Here is a 17,911-nt window from a genome sequence, read left to right as displayed (position 1 = left end):
TTTCTCACAGTCAGAAGGAACAAGTAATGTCTCACAGGTGGATTTCACCAAGTACAAGACTTGGCTTCTCAATCCAGCGTCCTGCCCTGCTGCCCAACCCCGACCGCAGCACCACAAGCTCCACTGCTACCTCCTACCCAAGCTACATCCAGCCCCTGGAAACACACTCAGCCCCACGGCCAGTGGTTTGTTGTGCCACAAAGTGGCATTTGATAACGATCCTCAAACACCCTTTGAGCTATTTACAAAGCACTAGTTATAGTATTATTTACCTATTTCATTACAGTGTTATAACACGCTGTCACAAGTAAGGCTTTCTGCTTTTCAGTTCACATACTGATGACTAGAATGTATGTTGACCCATACACAAAGTACTCATTGATTTTCAGACAAAGAAACAGTAAAAATAAGCACACAGTTAACACCTTCTGAGACTGGACACAGGAATTACAACTGCAACCAGCATTTGATGCACTCCAAAGGAAAGGATGTTTGCTTTTCAGGCAGCGTGATAACCTGGATTAAACATCATTTGAAGCGCTAGGCATTACTACAGAGATGGGCATGAGTTACTGAGCTGGGAGGAAGGTTTCTAATTTTTTATTTCTAGGCTTAGAGCTCTGCCTATTGCTTGATTCTTAAAAACAGCCAGCTACGCTCCTGTCTTCCTCTTGACATGGAAAAAACTAAGAGAAAGAGAATATATACTAAAAAAACACCTTCTCTCCTTCTACTGTATGCCTTCCCTCCTGGAAAGGTATTTAAAACATTAAATGCTTACTCAAAACATAAACCAAGTGAATCTCCATAGTGTAGACCCTTTATATGCACCTACATACAAGGAGTTTTAATAAAAAACTCAATGCTTAGCGACCAAGTAGCTTGCATCACCTTCATTTCAGATAGGCATTCAGACACCAAGATCAACAACATTCAGGAACTCCATGAATCTTTATCTGGATTTGCACCATTGATGTGACTGATTTTCAGAGGCTGCACTCTCTCTTAGTATCGTCACTAATCATCCTTTCCACAGCTCAAGATGGTTCTAATTTTCTATTCGAAGGTGGTTTTACAGCTATGGCCAAAGTCCAAAATATTCTTTATGACTGATAATAAAACAGCTTCATTCAAGACACATGAGAATCTTGAAAATCAAGAGGACAAACATGTACCTGAGTGTTTTGGTGAATAACAGGATTGGAAAGCACAGAGATGCAAGTACTTTTTGCTAGGGAATGGCCTTGCTTTTCACATGACAAATATTTTTCCAAAGCTGGAAACCCTCTGGAGAGATTTTCTTTTGTTTCTGGAGAGTATCAGAGTTATTACAAAGCTATCACATAGTGTTTCACTTTATTTGTTTGGAAGTACTGCTAAAGGACACTGGGGAAACTAGGAAAAAATAAAACCTCACTGTACCAATAACTACTTTACTCATTTTGCCTTCATCAAAGCAGAGGCATGCTATTTCATTGAAACGGCTATGACGCTGTGGGCCAGGAATAAGGATGACTGCAAACAATCAGACACTACTTTGCTCAGCAGCCTAGAAACCAATGCATAATAAAAAACTTGATCCTGCCAACAATGAAAATATTAAGGTTTATAGCACTTGCAATCCTGTAAGTATCCGTCTTTGAAGGCAAACTATTCATACATTTACGCACCTGCATTTTTACAGCATTGAATACATGCAACATTATTACAGATTACTCCATCTTCAATTGAGAGTAATTTTAAGAAGCCTTACAGCTATGAAATTACATCTTCATGAGAGTCAAATAGTATCCAGCTGAATCCACACACTGACATCTGGTTGTATCTACTTATTGATACTTAAAGGTTTTGGCTTTAAATACAAACACTGAGGCAAGAAAGTGAAAAGACAACTGAAGTTTGAGGAAAAGTACATCAGTAATGAAGGCTTCTAGGTTAACAGGCAGAAGAAAGTTTTTCCTCAAAATTGTTACCAACACTTATGGAAAAGATCTAAGTTTCTAAACGCAGGCAGCAAGTGTCATTTTTAGATGTTTCCAAGGTAAATCCACAACATCCACAAGGGCCTTGCAGATGTAACACCAGACCACTGGAAAACCTATACCCTTTGAGAGTGGTGGCTCCAGGCCAGGAGAAATACCCTGCAGGATGCCCAAACTGACATCAGATGTTCAGATACCCGAGTCAACCCACTAGTGTCTACAGCATGTAATTAAAGCAGGGAAGCTACAACTAGCTTTAGAACTAGCCCAGCCTGTACATCCCACCCCCTTCCAGCCACTTCATTTGGTGGATGGCCACATTGTTTCAGTGTGCAGAAAAGAAAGTTGCTTTCTCAGAGGAAACATTTATAATACTTTGCATGGTATCTGTCCAACAAATAACTGAAGAAACTTTTGAGAACAGCAACCATGAGAGGAAGAGCACATATTAAAAGCTGAGCTGCGCAGAAGGCAACCAGAAGATAGCAGCATGAAAGCACTAGGCTTTCAAAATATATCAAGTGATTAACAATACTATCCCCTGCTATCGCCTTATGAGAGATCATGACAGTTTCTTTTCATTAAGAAAAGAGCAAAATCAGGCTCCAATATAGAAGAGTACACTAGGAACTAAAAATCTCAGGTTTTAGGTATCGAAGATGTTAACTGTAGACATTAAATACCTGATACGCAAACTTTCAGAAACCATTTTCTACCTGCATGGAGCTGCTAATGCTGTTCTCCAAGGCCACTACGATTACTGATGGGAATGACCTGTGCACAAAGGTGACTGTGGCATGGCTTAAGATTCCAAGTACTCCAATTACTCCAAATTTACCTTATCCAAGTGTTTTATTAAGTTTACTCTACTCACTGGCAGGACTTGAAATTTCAAATTCATACCAGGAATGAAATAGGTCAAAACAAGACACAGCCACAGCTGATCCACAGAAAAAACACTAAGCCAAAAGGAAATGTTTTTGTTCCACCTTTGGACTTTATTACTTTCACCAAAGCATTTTTGTTAAGACAGTCAAAAATATGTTTAATATGAAACAGAAATTAGTGTTCAGGAATCTGAAATGAAACCATGTCAGGAAAGCCAATTACTGCCAACAGGAAAGACCACTAGTAAAAATTAGTTTGAACATTTCAATTCCTCCAACTTCTGTTGTGAGTGATTCCCAACAACCAAAACATACCCATACGAAATAAATCATCCTTGGCTGAAGTTTGATTTTTGACCCAATTACATTCTTCATCCCAAAATAACCCTTCACCAAACAACTAAGAAGGCTGCAGTCAAGAACTGGCCAATATAACCAGGGTCTTCAGCAAGCTCACACAGCTTCCTCCATGCATGGGAACTATCACTTCCATCACAAGAACTGCAAAGCTGGCTGTGCTACGTTAACATCTGAACAAGTCTTAAGATAGGATCGCTACATAAATCAGGATTGAATCCAGACCTGAAGCAGAAAACTCGCACTGCGGAGAAAAAGAGATACTGCCATCCTAAAAAATGGACAGCTGCTAAGAAATGGCTGCAAGAGCCCTCCGGAGAGCAGTCCTAGCCTCCCACCCTCTGCGAGGGCAGCGGAAAGTGCCTCAGCAGGGTACCGTGGGGAAGAAGCAGCAGAAACAACCCCAAGAGTTCACGGTGGGGAAATAAAGAAATCTGACAAACAGCAAATTCAAGATGTGAAAGACAGACCCCAAGAAGCAGTAAGCAAGGCTGTGAGAGATGCACTGTAGGAATTTGGAGCACAGCAGGCACAGGCAGTCCCAGAAAGTGACGGTTTGAACAGATGAACCCGCACAGCCACCCCACCCCACCCCTACTCCCTCCTCTATTTCAACCCAGACCCTTTCCAAAACCTGCTGGCTTGGTACATAGCTGAAATAACGGCAGCATCTACCCGAACATGGACGTGTTACATTCAGGCTTGCTGGCTACCTACCTAATCCTACAATGGACTGAGGAAGGAAAGAACCACAGCCCCCAAGGCAGACAAGCTTACCTAAAGGTAAATCCAAGAAAATCCAGGAACAGTTAAACTCCCCTAATGCTCCTCCTTTTTCCCCTCCCTTCCCCAAATATGCCTAGTATAAAAGAAAAATGTTTAGAGGTACAACAAACAAAAACTGATCTAATTACAGTGGAAGTACAAAACCAAAATACACAAAGATTAAGCATTGCTAATACTTCATCTGCCATGCAACGCAGCATTAAACTTACCTGTTCCTTACTGTTAATTTGGCAACTGAATTAAATGCTTAAAAAAAGCCTAACAAAACCCACATTAAGTGGATGAAATAACGAAGAAGTGGAGATGAACAAGAGAAAATTACACCAAGAGATCAAGGTAAACTGGAGATGCACAAATTCACCTGCCTGAAGAAATCAACACTCTTCCAGAGAACATCTGCAAGCTAAAGTTTCAAGCAAAAAAAATCAGAGGGGAAAAAAATCCCCACTTTATAACCAAGTTGCACATGGTCGGTGCTGCTATGACCTATTGAACACAACTGCTGTCAGACACCCCTGCAGGGAGGGCCGGTATCAGTGCAGTGTTTTTTTAATTTGTATAACAAATTGAAAATTATTCTTAGGTTTAGAAGAACATAACTAACGGAGACTCACTGGCTAGCCAGAGAAAATGCATACTGCAAAACGCAAGTATGGCTCTCTGCTGTTCACACCCTCTCTCATAGGTGTAACTCCACCAGATTACGTCAGATTTGTGAACTCCAATACTACGTTACCTACAAAAGATGGAGTTTTCTAAGATATGGGGTCCATTTAGCGAACAGTAACATCCAAAATGCTTCCAACATACAGAATCCCATTTTAACACTGTCCTGGAATTAAGGCAGAAAGACAGCAGGTCTCCCCTCTCATAAGAGCATATGGCATTTTAAAAAGCAGCACATTACAAATTCCCCCAACAGCTATTGAGTCATTCAACAGAGGCTCAATTTATTTTAGTTCTCTCTCTGCTACCTAGGCACACGATCCATAGTCAGTGACGGGAAAACTGAAGTTCCTCATGGTCTTAAGGAGGTACGTTGTGTTTCATTTATATTAAAGATAAACACACTTCTGATGAGGTTTTTCAGACACAGTCGATGACAGCTTAGCATTGTCAAGGTTACGCACTGTCCATTGCTAGGGAGAGAACTCAAAGAACAAGAAGTTTCTTGTGTGGAGCATCCTAGATTGCCTGTGGTTTACCAACACACAAAGACCATACATCCTGCCAAACAATTTTGGGCATACCATGTAAAAGAAAGCATTTCACAAACCCAGACAGTATTTCTTTTCTGTTCATACAGAGTGACAGACCATCACAGTCCACAAATTTTTCTGGTACTTCATCTCTAATACTTGCTAGAGAAGCATTTGCCAGTACAGGGAGCCAGGAATTTGACTCAGATTTTAATTCATTGCTTATCATTCTGCAAAACTACTTCAGCACCCACCAGCTTCATGCAATGGCTGTAATATCAAAAAGGCAAGCAGTACTCTGTTGTAGAGAAAACCAGAGCCTGCATTTAAATTCTGCAGGCACATACTGGCTAGCTTCTGAATGAGGTTTACCCAGCCTTTCAGCTTTTGTTTATTGCCGTCCATGCATTGCTGGTAGTTACCGCTTCTGGCCAGAGCAACTCCAAGGTATTTTGGCTGGTCTTCAGGAATTAATCCTGTGCCACAGAAATTCACCGAGAGCCAAAGAGCTAACAGAATAGCAAACCAAAGGAAAGAGGCACCAAGGTCTTTATGGTTCAGGCTCCAGTTTTGAGGCTCATCTCTAAAGTCAACATCTTCAGGGCTTTGCTCCACCTTCTGCATGAAACACACATGGACAGCAAGTGAATTGTTTCATATACTTAAAGAGGAAGATACGAAGCAGCCATCAACTAAAAGGATGTTCTGTCAGAAAAACCAAAAATACCAGTATCCTTCCTGGGATGATTTTGTCTGACACACAGATTGATCAGTGTTGTCCTGTGCTGCAATTCACAGCACGTGAGGCTCCTAGAGCAGAGCAGGCTTGCAGCATGAATATCTACCAAACTAAAACTGTAGTGTGCACAGGTGAAGGGGATTTCAAAAGGTCACCTAACTTAAGCTGTCCCCAAACTTTCACAGCTAAGCCTCTCCATCACTTTTAAATTTTCTTCACCATGACCACTGATTTCTTGTCATGTCCCCCTCTGCCCATTTTTTGCATGGTAACGTAAGTGATGAGCAGGGATGGCCAGAACTTAAGTTCCCTGGTTCCTCCCTGCCCCTTGCCCACATCTCATAAGGGCGCGTTTCCCACCAGGGTCCCAGCACTCCAGTCCCCGCTGCAGGAGCGCCAAAGCCCAACCCTTCCTACAGGCATCTGCCAGGATCTTTTCTTCTTGAGTTCTTTCCAGCAACAGAGATTTCACAACTCCCGTTTGGCAACAGAAAGCTTTTCCCAAAGCTTTCCAGCTCTCCCTTCTGCATCTTAAATCCCTAACTTGTCCTCTCTACAGTGGGCACAGAGAGCAGTTCACTCCCTTCTCCTCTTGCAGCAGGTTGTCAGGTGTTCTCCACATAGAACAACCTTCATTCTGTAAACCTTCCTTTTGGTAATGTTTTCTAGACATCCCTGTGAATTTTTTCACTCAATTTTTCTTACAGCTTTGTTTGCAGGAAAAGGTGTTTCTTAAAAGTGATGCCTTCAGTTGCATGCCTAGTCCAGCTCATGCTGAGTAGAGCCATTCTGCAGGAGTGTGCGTGCATACCCATCTAGCATGTTCGCTTTTTTTTTTTTTTCAGGTCAGAAATAAGAGAAGGGTTTGGCATTGGGGTTGCGTGTTGGGTTTTTGTTTGGTATTTGGGTTTTTTTGCAACCGCCGAAGACTAACTCATTCAAGTTTTCAAACTGTTAAGTGGAAGCACTACATTTTTGGTTATTATCAAAACAGGTATTTGACAGGAATACAGGCAAACCTGAGGCCTTCTTTTGCCTTAGATGTTTGGCTAACATAGCTGCATTAATGAAAAGCATTAAAGAAGAGACTCCAGCATAAACAAAGGCACAAATGAATGGAGGCAATGATATCACCGAAAACTGAGGCTGCTGCGGTTGATCTTATTCAGAGAGAGATTAAGAGTACCAGCAGACGACTCCTTGCAGACTAAATTGCAATCCCACTAGAAAAGGTGCTGCCAAGCTTTTTTCAGTGTTGATATTCCTATCACACTGTGGAGGAGCAAGGAGCCAACTAAACAGGCGGTAAGCAGCCAGTTTTATCTGCCCTGTGACAACCAAAACGCTCCCTCCCAGGACTACTCCACTATTCTACTGCTCCCCACACTGGATCAGACAGAAGCCTGAAGACACAAGAATATGGCTCTGTTCCCTCTTTAGGGACCCAGGTCTCAGGAAAGTTAATGACAATCAACAAGAAAAGGACAGGCCTGCTGGAAGAGCAGGGGTAAAAAAAAAAAAAAAGAAAGAAAAGCTGTAAGTTGGTTATTTTAGGTCACCCAGTAAAAAGCATCTCTGTAATGCCACAAGGTTCATCTTTAGAACTGAATTCCTGAGGTTCAGGGAGCTTACAGATGCCACAGTAAGCTTCAAACCATTCTTAAAAGCTTTTTGGCCTGAACCCACCACTTTAAAAGCCAGCAATTTTTTCACCAAGCTCACACACTCCCCCCCCGCCCCGCCCCTGCCTCCTTGTCACAGAGTTGTGATACAGTAGACCTTTCTCTTCAAACAAATTAAATCCACTTTTTCTTGAAGGAGGAGGGTCAAAAGGATGAGGGCACCATACTTTTAAAAGGGACATTAAAAAATAATTATGCTAAACCACGTATCAGCACAAATTAAAGAGACAGTAAAATGCCTGCTTTCAACTTCCTTAAATATTCAATTAAAAAAGCTATCTAGGCAAAGTTTTATTAAAATAAATCAAATCAACTAAGGAAGTGCTCATTAAACCAGTCTGAAACCCACATTCTTTTTGTATGTTCCTTCACTGAAAAGCAAGTCTTCACTCTCCCATTATAAACCCAATCATGTCCTCAATAGACGTGCCTTCCTTCGCAGCAGCAGGTGTGAAGAGCAACCAGCACTAACTTCAAACTCAACACCAAGTGCAGTAAAGCTTCTGCCTGTTTCCCTCATACAAAAACACATCCTCTGCCTTTCTCAGGCTCAGCAAGCCAAGCTACCCATAGATAAACCTTCCCAGTAGTCCACAGCTTCCTTTGGGATCCATCAAGACACCTTTGAATTGGCTTCAGAAGAATTAGTGCAGATAAGACTTAAAAGTACTGCCTTTCCACCCATAACGCCTTGAAAGAAAACCACAGGTTCAACCTTCAAACCAGACCCACAATAGGGGTGCTTGATAAATGCTGAGATCACTGCATTTGTTGAAAACATTTAAGGCTTAGGACACAAAAATTTGACAGGAAAAAAAAAAACAATGCAAGAGAAAAAGAAAAGGATCGTACCACTTTCTTTTGCTGTAGACAAAGGTACAGTCAGATTACCTGAATGAGGTAAGGCTCATAGTGGGTTGCATACAGCAGGTCCTGTTATTTCAGTGATGAACACTATCTGTTTTTCACTGTGAAATACAACCAAGGTAATGCTGTGAATGCCAGTTCATCACGTAAACAGCAAAACAAGGAAACTAATTTTTTTCCAGGAAAGCTAATGATACCTTTGGATCCTGGAAAGCTACAAAGCCTGCTTTCCAAGCTAATACATAAAATTCCCTTTAATATCACCACTACTTCAGTCAGCTCTTTCTCCAGCGTGATATTGCTACTGAAAAGCCAATATACTACTCCAGCAGTGTACTGGAGTATACCATAAAAAAACTATAGTACACAGACTAAAATTAAACTTTTCAGCCAGTAAAACTTATTTCCTTATTGCTAAGTTGCTAGCAAAAGCTATACATTAAAAAAAAGTACCATCAAGAGGGCTTTGGTATAGGCACAGCTGCACCCAGGAGAGCTTGCTAGCAGTATAAAGATCATAGTGTAAGCATACATACATGTTTAACAGACATATCTTCATTCTTAGACTACATACTCCAAAAACCTTTCCCATGAATTAAGTGATGGCACTCAATTCACAGCCATGGCTACAGCTGCAACAAGCAAGCTGAAGCAATGCCATTTTTAACCAAAGTTTTAATTTCAAATGCAACGCTGAATGCTTTTTCTAGGGCTGAGCAGAACCCAGGCAGCAAACAAGCATGTCTGTACCAGGTCAGAGCCAAGGTCCACCCCATCTCGACATGTCCCTGGCAGCAGCCAGCAAGTGTTGGCTAGAGAAAAGCAGAGGACCAAGGAAAACTTGTTGTAACCCTGCTGCTACCTAACCTCCCAGTGTCTAGTGGTTTTCAGCCAAGGCACTTCTCCAGGCAGAAGTAGTGCCACTGCTTTCAGAGCTCAGCTTAAGGCACGCTACTGTAAGGCTGTTAGAAAATGAATGCAAACTCAATCCTTTCAGAGTGAGTACAGGGAGGGGGCTCACTGAATGTTTTCTGATGAGTATTTGGGCAGGAAAGCTTGAAAGGTATCGAGCAGCATTTGGCAGTCCTAGGTTTTGTATCATGACAGAAAGATGCTGGGGGGAAATGCAACTGGAGAGATAAGGTAGCCAGTTCAGCCTCTGCCATCAAAACCAATTCAACTTGAGATGACAAAAAGCAAACTGAATTTTTCAGACTACATCACATTTCAGACTAAGCCATCTCAATTCTTAAGAGAGATCACGTAAACATCTTTGCTGCAGTGCTAGCTATATATGAAACATGCATTTTCAAGCAGTTGCCCTCTCCACAGATAAAAGTGACACCACACACAAATTCAACGTGAAAAACACTAACAAGTTTTAGAAGACTTAGTTATGAGCAGAAATTGCTACAATGCACGGCACTGTCACCCTGCTGTAGCTTGGTCAGGAAAGCAAAAGGCAGGATAAAAACCTCAAAACACAAATTACCGAGAGCCACCTCAATCCCATGATCCCAGTGATGAAGATAGTCATTGGAAATGGGGGGAGAAAAAATCTGGAATCTAGCCCAAATTCCCACTGCTGCTTATAATTTCAGCCAAAAGTACTTCAGAGGCAAAGTGAATTTAAAAAGAATAAAAAAAATTGAAATAGAGATGAGAGACTCATACTCCCTAGGAAGAGAGCAGCTTCAACGCTCTGTACTGCAAGCAACCCCAGGAAGCTGTCTGAGGAACCAGAGGCATCACCCTCTGCTGTGACCACCAGAAGGAAAAACAACACTGCTCAGCGAGCCTGCACGGCTTGGGTCACAGCACCTTCACTGACCTCAAGAAATGAAAACCTTTCTTTCCCTTTGGTGTCAGTCCTCTCAACTCAAATTTAAAGCACAGGCTGGCTATATGATTAATAACCCAAGGGCCACAGACACCAGACGGGTGGATGCAAGAGAAGTTCAGCTCAAACACAGTGGTAGAGCCCAAGGCTGCAAGAAGGCATCTGGAGCGAGGGGCCCGCAGAAAAGTACCACTGTGCAGCGTAACGTTGGATCAATCAATCACAACTGCCACCGTGAGATGGACACTTGCATTAGGCATTAAAGATGCATGTGTCAATCATATAGCCACGCACCTCTGCTCAGGTGGGGTAGCAGTAAAACCTTTATCAAATAAACTGATTACAGCTGTGTTACTTAATGGTGAGTCAGCCATTACCAAATTTTGGGTCCATAAGCAGTCTAGCCTACCAGGAACCTGAAAGCTGTCCCAATGGGAGAAGACTGAAAACTGGTAGCACTAAACCATCAGTGTATTAAGAAGAGGCTGGTTTTGAACCAGCACATAACGCACACATTTCCACCATCAATGTTCCCCTGAAAAGACCGAATCTGCATTTGAAGTACCAACAACTTTGAATATCCAGGGAAAAAAAGCATTCTTTGTACAGAGTCAAGCTTAGGCAAATCTAGCAACAGTAATTAGAGACACTGCCTCCCTAAGCCATCTGCTGTGGCATTTATAATTCCTGGAAGGGCAGCAGGCAGAGCTGGTGGAGGAGAAGAAGAGACACACATATCTCAGCAACCAAAGCTAGGCTGCACAGTAAAGCCACAATGTTGGTCTGACCCAAACAGGAGCTCACATCCTGGTAATCTTGACCTCCTTCAGCTTGCAGGTACCACCAGTGTTCACATAGTGGAGGAAACACCTGGGTCTGCAGCCTTTTCAGATCAAAGGGAGTTAGGAGCCCAGCCTTAAGGCAACTCGTAACCCTGAGAAACCCCAGCCTGGCAAGAGCCCAGCAGGAAGAGTCTGACCAGGACCTCATCCCACAAATGAGCAAACCTGAGCTCAGAAGTCAGTCTGAGCAGCCCACCTTTCACACGTGGATGAACTTTACAGACACAAGCACAGCCAACAGCTCCACACATCTCTCCTTCAAGAAGTGATGCCAGTAACACGGGCAGAATAATTCAGAACAAGCTAAATCCATCCTTTATGAGGACACACAGGGTCCAGCCTGATGTACGCACCTGCATGCCGATGACCACTGCGCATCTGCAAAAATGTTTTCATCAGCACAGCTACAGCTAGAAGAGGCAGAAAGACACGCTCACCCACCCCTTGCTCACACAACCACAAGTTTTAGTGCAGGCCAAGTCTCAGGCACTTTGAAAATCCCACTTTTGCAGTGCAGTTGGAGACAATGCCGATTAATTGTTTTGCCATCCATAAAAAATTACTACAATACTCACTTCATAGGGTTGTCACAAGGATTATTTAACATCTCTGAAGAGCTTTGAAGAAGAAATAGTGGCTATTGTTCTGAGTACCATAGAATTTGGAAAGATCTCACATGAATTTTGCACAACAGCGCATGTGTGACAGTTGCGGCACCAATAGATTATTTTCCTACACAAAAAATCCTCACAGAAGCTCAATTACTCTGGGCAACACTTCCGTCAGAAATGTATTTTGTTTTGCTCATTAATACATCCTAAATAGATATCAACTTTGACTATTTAATTAATAGGTTCAGGTGCTGTTTCTAGTCTCTCTTAATTAAGGGAAACACTGCATTTTTGACAAAGAACTCAGTTTAGGCTGTCAGAGCTCCTAACAAGCACGCTATAATTACCTAAGTAATGCTAATGCATGAGAACAACAGGGGGGGAAAAAAGCAACTAAAAATTTCACTGAAATACCACTTCCTTTACAGCAAGTGAGCAAGTCTGCCTGCACAGAGAAGAGGTGTTACACACAGAATGAGGTCAATGTCATACCACTTACACCTGACCATTAAAGAGCTCAACACAGATGCAGAAGCATTGTAAAGGTTTTTAAGAGGGTGGGGTTTTTTCCCCATGAATACACAATAGAAAGGAGGTGCTGGATTCTAAACGTTCTGCCATACACTTGGATCCACTTCTTCCAAAAAGGAAATTTCTATCACTTCACTCCAAACATTTATGGCCTCTACATGCCCGTTCATTCTCATAAAACATAGGGAGCTCAACACCTGCTTCAAGGATAAGCATTTTTTTTCTGAGCAGAGTCAAACTACAGCAGTAATCTCAATGAAGCAACAAGGCCGTATCCAGGGTGAAGGCCGATGTGGCTGACAGAACTACCATTTCCACTACACAAAGCTTCAAAGGTTCTTTAAACTCTTTAGGACATAGAACACATCTTTTGTTTGGAGAGCAAACACCACATTATTGATACTACTGCAAGATAATCAATAGTATTAGGACTAATCAGTACACTGGCTTTCATTCCCCATCCAAAATGGGACAGAAAGTTTCTTCTTTTCTTTATTTCATCCTAGCTCTCTACCAAGGAACTGGCAACTATGCGTGTGCAAATAAAACGCAGCACTGCAGTAGCAAGCCTCACAGAGCCTAGGTCCCAAGTTCCCCAATTCCCAGGGGAAGTGGCAGCCCAAAATTACAAGCCAGCTCTCCCTACAAAATATATGAAGGAAGCCGCGTGCCAGAGAATAGCAAACAGAGGAGGGGATGGAAGGGGGTGGGGGTAAGCAACATGAGCAGCTGGGTTGATTTACCAGTAGCACACAGAAAGCAGATGTACCACCACTCCCAGCTTTCCCCAGGTTTATGTCTCAGAGATCAACAACTTAGGGGAAAGTTCAGGGTGCAAAGACTATACTGACCCCCTCATAAAACAGAGGCATGAAACAAAGGCGAGACTGATCAGCTCTTTGGCCATTAGTCTGACGGGTGATGGGCAGCACCCTCACAGAATCTGAGCTATAAATCACTTCAATACACCTCTCCATGCCTTTTCCCTGGAAGGTATCACAACCTCCTCCCAGAACTTCCCTGGTAATGCACCATGGTACCCTGGCACAGCCTGTCACCACACTCTCCTCCTAAAACTGTTCGGGTTTTTACATGGGTTTACAGGCAGAAAAAGAGTCCCTGTGGCACTCTGTTCCTTTTTACAACACCTAATACTTATTTGGATGAGGACAAGAACCCAAGCCTCCTGCTTCCCAAAATGAACGTCCTGCCTACTACACTGCACAGTTGTCTATCCACTGCAAACTTAGACAGCTACAGATAAGACACAGCACAAGGAGGTGCTCTTGTGAAAGACTAGATCCAAGGTAGCACTCGTTAATTGGTCTTTACACAAAAGACAAGCATTTCTTTCATTTTTACTATAACTTGTGTGTAACAGCTGTAAGTGCCTAGCTTCTCATCACTGTCATGTCTTGCACACTCCTAGGCACAAGGAAATTCCACAGGTAAACCATAAGTATCCACTGATTTTAGAAGCATAAAAAAAAAAATACGTAAGCAAGGGTTTGTTCCCTTTTGAACCATGCGAAAATTAGACTTCTGCAATTAATCAACCAAAACAGGAAACAGACTATTGGTTTGGTGCACCAGGAAATTAAACACCTCCTAGATTATCCCGATTTTACCTATATGTGCCTGTGTCCTAGCAATAATCAGTCCCCAACTTAGGTACTGACTCCTGGAATTCTGACATGATCATGCATCAGATGGCAAACTGATTTTCACATAACACATTTAAGAGTATCTTCATCAAGCACACAGCAGAGGCCTTGGGATTCTTTTTCTCATTTTATGTTGGTTAACATCGTAGTTAAACAAGAAATTTAGATAACGCCATCTAATGCTTGCTTTTCCCTTCCTTTTAGTTTTACTTAAAAGGATGGTATCAATTACTTATTAAGAGCTACCCACAAGCAAAAGTTCCCAGGTATTACCCTGAAACACAAGCTTAGACAGAGAACCCCTTATTACTATGGGATCAGCACCAGAAGGGAGTGGAACAGTCTGAGATACAGTGAAATGTTGGGTTCCCTTTGCTTTTTGTCATTTATTTTGTTCTTTATCTTGTAACACTCAAGGTACCAATTGCCTAGACACCTATTCTTTGTTCAGGCACTGACTATAAACAGACTAATACACATGCACCAACACTCAGTATTAACATTAAAAAAATCCACTGAAAGAACAGGGCATTTTTAGCCATTACAGATGATAACTACATTTCTTTGTCAGTACCTTAGCCATTCCTATCAAGAATTACGATCTTATAAGCCAAAGTAGCAAGACTGAATGCAACCTTTCTTGGGGTGGTTTTTTTTTGTATTTGCATAAAGCACAGAAGCAGCCTACCATAATTTATGGCTATCATATATTTAGTATAGGTGAACTCATTAGAGGTAACAGCAATAAACAGAATAAAGATTCACACTGGTTACCTATAAAATAACCCTCAAAACCAATTATTCTAAAATAGTTCTGTAAGTGAACAAAATACCATTTAGGAGTTGAAAACAATGCATCTTTCTGCAAACAGAGGCAGAAGAGGGGAAAAAAATGAAGCTAGCAAGGGACTATGCAACAGTTTCATTTTGTAAGAAGATTAACACAGAGCAGAAAGCTTTGGCTCTGGCTGGGAAAAGAACATAGACTTTGTACTAGTAGAGTTCCCTGTAAGCGGAATTTTGTCCTGTTTGTTAATGCATCTCTTCAGAGATAAAGGAAATCACGCAGAGAAGAGGAAATAGCATGCTTATTTCTGACCAACATTACCTCAACTAAAGCTCATTCTGATTCCAGCCCTTGTTTGGTGCAACTCACATATCCTCCACTGAGCTATCAGCAATGTATTGTTAAAACTGCAGTACCAAGCTTCGGTAAGCTGTCCTGCCATTTTAATTGTGCTCAGTGGGGACGATCTCATCAGGTGTTTTTCTAGTGCTTGTGGAATTCAAGCTGTACTGGGAGACCAACCATCCTCTGTCCTGCTTTCTCCACCTGTATATATAAGGGTGGAGAGGTGAAGGCAGGAATTAAGAGAGAAATATATAGTGACACTTTCTTAAAGTACATAAGACTGCCTTTAAAAAAGGCTGAAAAAATTACTGAACGTAATGTACATAATTTTAATCATGAAGGTTCAGTAACAATAGATGTGAAGGGGAAGACGACCAGAGTACACAGAAGGGAACCAAAAGCTAAAGCTCCTGTGAAAGTTACAGGTAAGACCAGAACATTTATGTGTACAATTCAAGGGCCTGACCTGTCCACAGCACAAGGAGCTCTGTAACAGCCCAGCACTCACCACAGCAAAGTAAGTTCACTGCAGGTTACAACAACTCCATTTAACTTCATTATCTCATATACAGCTGCAGTCTCGAAAGAAAATGAATTGAACTGCACGGGTTTCGCTGCTTGTAGAATCAAGCTTGAAAAAGAAAAAACTATAACAAATACACGTACCTATCTGTGATTGTTTAATTTCACCCCAACGATCTGTAATTCAAGCAAAGAGCCTGAAGTGAAGAGCGTCACCGCAAAATAAACACTGCCAAGACAAGTGGAGAGCTTACGGCTTCACTCCCAAACATGCTTGTACGTATCAGCAATTCACTGATGGCAAACACGCAATCTTGGACCCTAGCCTGTTTCCCTTAGAGCAGGAAAGGCCATGAAGTTTATTTTGGACTTGAAATTAATTTGATAACATGATGAGTTAATGAGATTATTATAATAATATTGCTTTGAAGGAGGAACATCTTCAAACAAAGCAAGATGACTACAAACTGCCACTTCGCTTTCTCATTCAACACCTGCTCTCTGCATACTCAAGGCAGATGAAGATTCAAAGAGGAAAAGATATCGCATGAGAAGAACATACCAGCGCGGCATCAAATAGGTATCAGTCTCAACACAAAAGTTCCCTCAGAATACAGCGTATTAAAAGCTATAAGGGGATAATCGATATGCTTATTGATTTAGATGCCTACACATGAGGTTAGTGGCTTATTAAACCCATCAGCATCACCTGAACAGAATCCAGGCACAACTGCATCCAGTTTGGTTGCCGCTCTCAGATCAATAGGGTTTGCTCTTCTCCATTTTGCACTCGCAAGCCGTGTGCCCAGGTGCAGCCAGGCTCTTCAGAAACGGGCTTTCCTCCTATTTTTTTATTTTATTTTTTTTTAATTGTTTTCAACCACTCTCCCACTTTTCGCCCATCCTTCTCCCAGCCTCCCCTCACGCCCGGCGGGGAGCCCTGCTGCCATCCTCCCGGCCGCGAGCCGCCAGCCCGCACCCCCCGGAGGGCAGGGTGCCCCTCGGCCGAGGCCCGCCCGCGCCGCCGGGACCACCGTGCCCTTCCCGGCCGCGCCGCCGCCCCCCCGCCCCAGGTCGGGCCCGGCCCGCTCGCCTCCCCCCCCCGCCGCCCGCCGGCGCACAAAGGGCTGCGCCTGCCGACCGCACCGGCACCGCGGCCGGCGCACCGAGCCGGGCCCGGTGCGGCTCCTCCTGCCGCCGCCGCAGCGGGGGGCGGCGCGCTGGGGCCTTCCGAGAGGGGCGCCCGGCGGAGCCCCCGCCGCCGTCCGCGCCGGCAGCGTGCGGGGCGCCGAGGCCGGGGGCGCTGCCAGGCACGGCCAGCCGCCGCCTTCCCCCCGCAGCCCGGCACCCGCGCTCTCGCCGGCGGAGCGGCACCAACCTGCGGTCCCCGCCGCCGCCTCCTCGGGAACAGCCGGAGCTGCCTCTGCCCGCCTCAGCCTCCAGCCCCGGGGCGGGCGGCCTTGCCCGCCTCCGCCTGCTGCTGTCCGCGGTGCCCCCCCGGCGGCGGCGGGCTGGCTCGGCGCCGCTGCCCGCGGGAGGCGGGGAAGGGGCGAGCGGGGCGGGCGGCGGCGGCTGCGGGAGCCTCGCTCATTGAGTGCGGCAGCCCCAGCTGTCGCCGCCGCTGCTCCCCGCAGCCGCTACTTCCTGTGCGGCGATGGTTCAGTTCCTCCCGGGCCGCTGGGGGCAGGAGAGCCGGGCGGCGGGGGGCGGAGGAGGAGGGGAGGGGGAAGGTCGGGTCAGATAGCGGGGGCGGTAGCAGCCACCGCCGCTCCTCCCGGCCGGCCCCGCCCGGCCCCGCCCCGCCCAGCGCGCCGGGACCCCCCGCCGGCCGCTCTCGCCGCACCTCAGCGGGACGCGATGCGGAGGAGCCGCTCGCCCCGCGCCCAGCTGCCGCCTGCGCCCCCGCCACCGAGCGGCCGCCAGGGGGCGTCGCCGCTCCCGCCCGAGGCGCCCCTCGCCGCCCCTCACCGCCGCCCCGCTCCTCCGTTGGCCGTTGGCGGCGGGCGGGGGAGGGGAGCCGGTGGACCCGATCGCCGGGACCGCGGAGGGCAGTGCGGCCCCGCCCTGCTCAGCCGCGGCCGAAACGCCGCTCCCCCGCCTCAGGGAGAGGCGGCGGCGCCTGCCCCCGGCCCCCCTGCGAGGAGGGAGAGCCGCCTTGCCCGGGCGCGGCCGCCCCCGGGAGCCGTGGCTCGCTTTGCCGCTGGCTGCCCTGAGGGAGCGCGCGCTGCTCACGTCCCGCGGCCGCGGCGGCAGCGAGGTGCGCGTCCCCG

At 45.0% G+C, this 17,911-nt stretch overlaps 1 protein-coding gene across 6 annotated transcripts in view; it reads right to left on the bottom strand.

Annotated features, from left to right (window-relative positions):
• The window catches only part of AGPAT3 (1-acylglycerol-3-phosphate O-acyltransferase 3), a 94,090-nt gene extending 76,826 nt beyond the window's left edge, over positions 1 to 17,264 (bottom strand). For 3 of the 6 annotated variants that reach the window (XM_056328618.1, XM_056328623.1, XM_056328622.1), the window contains exons 1-2: positions 17,020 to 17,247; positions 16,351 to 16,484 (exon numbers count right to left, since the gene is read on the bottom strand). The gene's annotated coding sequence lies outside the window, so the exon portion shown is untranslated. Of the gene's footprint in view, positions 1 to 16,350; positions 16,485 to 17,019 lie in introns of all 6 variants that reach the window. The other 3 variants (XM_056328620.1, XM_056328625.1, XM_056328619.1) reach the window with 2 other exon arrangements.
• Positions 17,265 to 17,911: the final 647 nt, after the last annotated feature.

Source organism: Falco biarmicus, chromosome 2 (genome assembly GCF_023638135.1).
Source record: "Falco biarmicus isolate bFalBia1 chromosome 2, bFalBia1.pri, whole genome shotgun sequence".
NCBI lineage: Eukaryota > Metazoa > Chordata > Aves > Falconiformes > Falconidae > Falco > Falco biarmicus.
The sequence above is the reverse complement of the archived record's forward strand: the minus strand, read 5'-3'. Positions and strand labels throughout refer to the sequence as shown.